Source organism: Armigeres subalbatus, chromosome 3 (genome assembly GCF_024139115.2).
Source record: "Armigeres subalbatus isolate Guangzhou_Male chromosome 3, GZ_Asu_2, whole genome shotgun sequence".
Taxonomy (NCBI): Eukaryota; Metazoa; Arthropoda; class Insecta; order Diptera; family Culicidae; genus Armigeres; species Armigeres subalbatus.
This window is the reverse complement of record NC_085141.1, coordinates 35852621-35860270: the sequence shown is the minus strand read 5'-3', so window position 1 is coordinate 35860270 and position 7650 is coordinate 35852621. Positions and strand designations below refer to the sequence as shown.

The following is a 7650-nucleotide window of genomic DNA, read 5'->3' as shown; positions in this document are numbered from 1 at the left end:
TTCAACGTCTGTTGTCTGTGATTTTTTTCATCAAATGCTGTGTCTGGTTGTCTAAGGTTGTCACCCCGATCAGGAATACATAACAAAATTATAACTCAATTCTATCAATGGTTGTTATTTAAAACAACGTGTGTTATAATTAGATAATTCGATAAAAATGTGTCTTCGGCCAGTTTTATTTCATATCACAATTATAACAACATTAGTTATGTATATTTACACAAAATAATTGCCTACATTTTTTGATATTGGAAAAAAGCGAAGGTAATCACCTCCAGTATAACTTGAATCAATGTTCGATGTTAATAGCTAGTACAAAGTTAATTGCCTACATTATGGATAGAAATCCGGCGTTGTAGCGTACCACATTTTTATACGTGATGTAGGCAATTACCATGAAAGTAGATTTTTGTACCTCATAATCATATCAACGGTTGTTATAATGTTGAAATGAAGGTAACAACCTCTGATATAATTATGTTACGGCTAGAGTGAATTTTGATATAATTTTTGTTATTTTAACAACTAACCAGCCAATTTTATAACACATTTTGTTACATTATTTTTCTGAAATAAATAACTCCCCTTGTTATAATTTTGTTTTGCATTCTTGATCGGGACTGGTTTTGTTTTCTGCGTCTGATAGTAAAAAAGAATTGGAGTGTCAAATCTCGGGTACTTATTCAAAAGGACGTATGTGTTTTTGTAAACAAAGATTCAAACGTCGATTTGTCCGATCTGATGGCACTCCCACGCAAATCAACACCACCAACAGGTAGCCGAAGCCTCCCCCTATCTGTCTATGGTGATGGTTTGCGTGGGAGGGCAATCAGATCGGACAAATCGACGTCTGAATCTTTGTTTACAAAATCACATACGTCCTTTTGAATAAGTACCCGAGAAATATTTTATTTTTTGTCAGAATTTCCCCGCGTGCTGCGTCTGGTTGGCTAGTCACCGGACAGACAAACAGGGCTATTATATATATGATTGTCGTCGTAAGAAAATGGATCTACCAATTGAAGCTGTACCAATTCCCGAAACATCTAAACTTTTAAAAATTGTAAAGCATCCCATATCAGCTGAAGTGGTTCCACTTACTCAGGAGGAACATCGTCGTGCTGAATGTATATTGTGGAAAATTGCTCAACATGACGTATTTGGTGACGAGCTGAAAACGTTGATGAAAAATCGTGACTTGCCATCAGAAAAGTGGGTACCTATAGAGCGAAGCAGTCCACTTCATAAAAAAAACCTTTTGTTGGACCAGAATGAATTAGTCCGGTTGGAGGGAAGGGCCGCCTATGCCGATAGACTGCCGTTTGATCTGAAGTTTCCGATTGTGCTCCCCCGGGAGCACGGTATCACCATGAAACTGTTGCAGTTTTACCATAAACGTTTTGGCCATGCTAATAGCGAAACGGTGGTGAACGAGGTGCGGCAGCGGTTTTATATTCAGCACCTTAGAGCGGCAGTTAAACAGGTGGAGAAAAACTGCGGCTGGTGCAAAGTAAAAAAATCTCAACCAAGGCAACCTAGAATGGCTCCGTTACCAGACCAGCGACTCACACCGGGACTGCGGCCATTTAGCTTTGTAGGAATAGACTATTTTGGTCCCATCAACGTTGCGGTAGGCAGGCGGTCAGAGAAGCGATGGGTGGCATTGATGACATGCATGACTACCAGAGCTATACATATGGAAGTAGCCCACAGCCTCACGAGCCAATCGTGTATTATGGCTATAGAAAGATTTGCTAGTATCCGAGGCACGCCATTGGAATTTTTTTCCGACAATAAGACAAATTTTCAAGCCGTAAGCAAGGAATATGGCAAGCTTGGGCTACAGATTGACATAGCATGTGCAGAAGCGTTCACTGGAGCTCGTACGCGATGGAATTTTAATCCCCCATCAGCCCCCCATATGGGGGGATGCTGGGAAAGGCTGGTGCGGTCTGCTAAGGAAGCGATGAAAGTTTTCGACGACGGACGACGAGTAACAGATGAAGTCTTACTAACTGTATTGGCCAAGGCAGCTGAGATGATAAATAGTCGACCACTAACTTACCTTCCCCAAGAGTCTTCTGATGTAGAAGCTTTGACTCCGAACCATTTTTTGCGTGGACTGCCATCAGGAGAACATTTTCAATTGGAGGAAGCTGTTGATCCGGCTAGGGCTCTAAGGGATCAGTATAAACGATCACAACAACTTGCGGAAGTTTTATGGAAACGGTGGGTTAAGGAGTACGTTCCCTCTATCGATCAACGTACGAAGTGGCACACTGACTGCAAGCCAATTGCTAAAGGTGATTTGGTCTTCATAGTAGATGGTAACCAGAGGAAGACATGGGTACGTGGAGTTGTTCAGCAAGTGATACCTGGGCAAGACGGAGTGATACGTAGAGCTGTTGTCCGCTTAGCTAGCGGAAAAGAACTTCGACGTCCGGTAAATAAGCTCGCAGTATTAGAACTTGACGGTAAATCTAGCCAGAAGCGTAATCACTGACTAGAGTTACGGGTGGGGCTATGTTAGCACCGCTGGCAACCAGTGGTGCTAGAAGCGACGACAACGAAATGTGAAGCAGCGCTTCGACTGTCATCTAGACAGCAGCCTTCGGAGAGAATTATGAGTTAGAAATGTCATTTGTTATTCTACGAAAATAATAGACACGTGAATTGCATATCTACTTTATTAAAGATTATATTTGCCTAAAATCCAATAAATTTGTTTAGTTAAATAAGTTAAATTTGGATTCGTAAGTACTTAGAACTATATGTGAAACTTTGAATACCTAATTTGTTATTCTATACTGAATTCAGGCTGCAAGTTGGCATAAGAAGAGATTACACGTGAGGACTAGCAAGTGTAGATCATAAACCATTGATGTAAGTAATATGGACTATTTATGAATTAGGATTAATAAACTAAACTATTTTCAGTTTTGAGCTACACCTGAATAAACGGTTTGCTGAAAAAGGGTTTAACTCTAGTCCGAACAATTGCAGCAATGCATTCAAATGAACGGAAATGCATATGAATTGATGGAAAAAGTAAAATCTATCCACCTAAAGTGCTATTTTGACCTCTCTTATGTGTTTTTCTTATTTTTTTTTTTAATGCGCGAGAAAGGCACCACCAACGCTAGGTGGATTGATCTGGGTTTTTATTTATATCTTGTCTTTTGTAGTGCACGTTAGAGGAGCTTTACGGATTTATGCAAAGCTACATCGAAAAGGTGTGAAACATTCGGAGTCAGAAATAAATAATCCTATGAGCGCTGAAGTTATATTCGCTGCGCCACTGGTGAAATGGACACAGGTAAATTATACAATGAATTATATATCTCAACTATCAATATACGACTGAAAACAAACATTATTTTTTCAGGATATCAACGAGCACATCAAAGAAGCTTATGACGATCCGCATATCGCCTGTGTGGCGGACACGTTCAAAACAGGCTTGTACCATATTGTATTTCAGGACGTTATTCTTTGGACGAACGATTCATTTGTCAATTCGCTTGATGTATTTTGGAAATGTTTTCATGTATTCGGACGAAAAGTGCCCAACATTCTGCAAAAGTATCAAGAAAATCCTGGAAAAATCTGGGAGTTTTAATTTTGAAGATCAATCGCCCCCTGCCAAAGGAATCATCGAAGGATTTTTTGCAGAATTCTCGGAGGAATCATCGCAGGGTTTAGAAAGAGGTCCCGCAGAATCCCCGAAGGTTGCAGCGCAAGATGTCCGCAGTTATCCCCAGAGGATTCCCGCAGGATTTCCGAAGGAACTCCCTTCAGAAATATTTTTTTGAAGAATTCTCGAAGTAATCCCCACAGGATATCCAAAGAAATCTTCGTAGGATTCCCGAAGCATTCAACACAGGATTTCAGAAGGAATTCCCAAATAAATCCCTATAGGATATCCGAAGGAATCCCCGAAATATTCCCGATAGAATACCTGCAAAATTTCCGCAGGATTCCACAAAAGATTCAAAATGGAATCCCTGCTAAATTCCCGGAGAAATCATCGCAAGGTTCCCGAATAAGTCCCCATAAGATTTCCGAAGGATTCAGCACAGGACTCCCGCAGGAATTCTCACAGGATTCCCGCAGGAATTATTGCAGGATTCCCAAAGAAATTCCCGCATGATTTCTAAAGGAATCCTCTCAGGACTCAGAAGCGAGTCCCCGCAGAATTCTCGTAGAAATCTTTCTAGGATTTCCGAAGAAATCTTCCAAGTACATTCTCTTGAAACGCTCTTAAAGGTTTCCAAAGGATTGTTCGTAATATTCTTGAAAGCCTCTTTCCAGGACGCTCTAAAGAAATCGTCCTTAATTGTTGTAACCTTTGTACATTGATTTTTGAAAGAAACCCTCCATAATTTTCGAAAAATTTCGACTAGATTTTACAAGGCATCACAATTGTATTCCAACAGGAATTGCAGCTGAATTACAAGAGAAATACCACCCTGAAATCCTTCTGGAATCCAGAATTTCTTCTAAAAATCCAGTAAGGATTTTAACTGCAGAGGTGAGAGAATTGCATTATCCTCGCCTACATCGCAAAACCGTAAGGATAGTTCGAGAAATCGCCAGCTAAAATTAGTACCTATTATTGAACACCCATAAAAATGCACGTAGGTTCAACAGGCAAAAAACCTTTACTCAGACACAGATTAACGCATTAACTAGAACCCGAGCATTTCTCGTAATATAGATTCAGTCGTAATTTCCATAAATTCAATAATAAATTCAAAATAGTTATTCATTGAATATAATACCTATTTGCATTGCAGATTTGTAGCTGTAGAGCATTACGCCGGATAAAATAATCAACTAATTAGCACCGTTGCGAACCATTCGTAGGAGCCACTGCAATTGGCAGTCATTTCCGATCATTGCTTTCTGGTGATGTTACGATGATGCCGTTATATCCAATTTCGTCTTTTCTGGTGCCTGGTGACTCCCCCGCGTGCATCTCACTAATCGACAGCCCTAAACCGACAGTTTTCCGGAATGAAATCAAACTGTTCTGGAAGAAATCACTTAAAACTCCAAGCGTTCCCGTTGGAGTCTCTGCTGAACCTTGACATTCACACTCTAGACTCGCTTGATTCATGTCTGGCATGGTTTTTGCTTCAACAATACCGCTCGGCAATCGATACTTCTCGGAACAAACCCAAAGCCAACTGCACGTGTCATTCGCCATTCAGCTAAAATACCATTTCCGAAGAACTAGGCATTCCGAAGCCAACATACGGGCTGAATAGTGGTTCGGCTGTAATCAACAGGCATGCTTTCTGCTGAAGGTCAAAAACGGTCTCAACCACACGAGATCATCATGGAGCATATCGAGGCAGATGGCGTGATCAATGGTAAGTGCAGTGAATTAGCTTCGGTAATTCTTTTTCATTATGCTTCTCTACTTCTCCTGCAGACATGCCCAATCCGAAGTTTTTAGCAGTAACTCGAGGAACAAATTTCCAGCTAGTCTATCAAGGGTTGAATGCTGAAAGTGGTGTTTAGAGCTAAACGAGAAAGTTAGTGACCATATCACATTCTAGGAAGATATTAAATCGTGAGTTTCAACAGCTTGTTTTTTTATTCTCCGCAGTTTGACCTTATCAAGGTCACAAGCGACGACGAGGTGTTCAAAATGTGTCTAGAGGTGCTGAAATCACAACCAACATTTGCTCGGTGATAAAAATGATCTCCTATTCGGAACGTACTTGTTAAGGTCGTTTTCCACGTAGGGTCCACGCATCAACAGCAGTAAGAGAACTGAGGTTAGTCTATTAAATATGTACACCCAATATTTTTTTTACACGTTTGGTATTCATTACGTTTTGGTTAACTTAAACATTCACAGCTTTTATACTTATTCTTCTTCTTCTTCTATGGCTTTACATTCCAACTGGAAATTGGTCTGCTTTTCAACTCAGTATATTCTATAAGCATTTAATCAGTTATTAATTGAAAGCTTTCTATGCCCGCCATGACGTTATGAACCGTTATGAACGTTGGGGACGGGAATGGAAGGTGCTTCCAAAATGGTCCGATATCATATATGAATGAAACGTAAATGTATTCTAGAAAAAAATAGTTTAAACTGCAAATCCTGGCATGAATGAATATGAATATATGTTATGTTATATGTTATATATTGAATATGATTGGACTACGGAAAAAATCGTGATTAAATTTCAGACAAGTCTAGAGTGCTTTGAGAATAGGTCGTATGTACAAAAAAGGTTCTCTTTCGCTAATAGATAGACTAGTTTTGCATTTTCTTGCTACATTTTTACTACAGTACGGTAGACAAAGCTATTTTCTTTAGATAATTAGCCAAAAAATTTGAAGTAAACTTCAGCACAGTTTTGTAATACCTAATCGGAAGAGAATGAAAGCAAAGAGAGACTCTTTTTTGCACATACAAACTATTCTTAAAGCACTCTAGAAGTGGAATCTGTATTCTGGAAGAAATCTTTAGTGGATACCGGAAGTAATTATAGCGATATTTTGGAAGTAATGCACATAATTCTACAAGAAAATTTGACTGATTTTCTCAAGATATGACAACAAAATTCAAGAATGGACTCCAACGGGAATTAAGAACAGTATTTAGATTTCAAATGGGGTTTTAACTGGTTTTTAAAAGAAATGCCGCCTGAATTTTAGAAGTAAACCCGATATAATTTCCTTTTGAATTCTGTCGAATTTTTTTTTTTAGAATCAGGTCGGCATTTCTTTCGGAAATAACCAAAGTAATCAAAACTTGCTTTAAGAGTACATTTTTCGCCCAATCAGCTCAGTCAAGCTGATTTAACGAAAAACGTAGTTTTTAAGGAACTTTAGGTTACTTGAAAAGTAAGAGTTCTATTCAAGCTTAGTCGGGATTACTACTGAAATTCAGTCGAGATTCTTTTAGTATATCATTGAGGGTTCATTCTAGAATCCAATTGTGGAATCCAGATCAGATCTGGTATTCATTCGAGATTAGATTTCTATTAAATTTTGACATTTCCGTCGCCGTTCCGCTGAATTGCGTTTGAGGCTTAGGAATGAATATTGACTGAATGACAGGAACTTAAGAACGAATTGCAGTAGAATTCCAAAAGAAATTGCATTTGAATTATATTTTTTTAAAGATAACGGTTAGGATTTGTTCCGAAATTCATTCCGTCAGGAATCTCTGAATTTTGCAGGATGCTATCTGAACAATTCTTACTGTTGTGGTATTTAACAAAAAATCTGATGCTGAATGTTTTTTTTTTCTTTTCAGGAAGTTTTTTTTTCAGAATATATCATATTCCCGGATGCAGATGTTTGATATTTTTCTACTAGGGATTGACGAACAACTCGATATACGATTTAAAAATGTCTGGAACCAATAAATTAATATTATATATTGTTGAATAAATATGAATAAAAATAAACATTCACTGATTAATATTTGAAATGATTCCATGTTTTCACTTTATACAAAAGGAAGCATAAAAAGCAACAAAAGAAGAAGAAGAAGCATTAGGTACCAATATCTAAACCATATCTAGCAAAAGTCTAGAAGAATTGTGGTACTCATGTCTAGGAGATATCTCTACTTTATCTAAAAGAACCGATATGTCAAATCCCTTTCGGTTCAAACGGTTT

At 38.5% G+C, this 7650-nt stretch overlaps 1 long non-coding RNA gene across 1 annotated transcript; it reads left to right on the top strand.

Annotated features, from left to right (window-relative positions):
• The first annotated feature begins 3026 nt into the window (after positions 1 to 3026).
• Positions 3027 to 7385, top strand: LOC134220248 (uncharacterized). The gene is made up of 5 exons (XR_009981817.1): positions 3027 to 3316; positions 3386 to 5375; positions 5438 to 5540; positions 5615 to 5786; positions 7283 to 7385. It is a non-coding gene; the product is annotated as an uncharacterized LOC134220248 (long non-coding RNA).
• Positions 7386 to 7650: the final 265 nt, after the last annotated feature.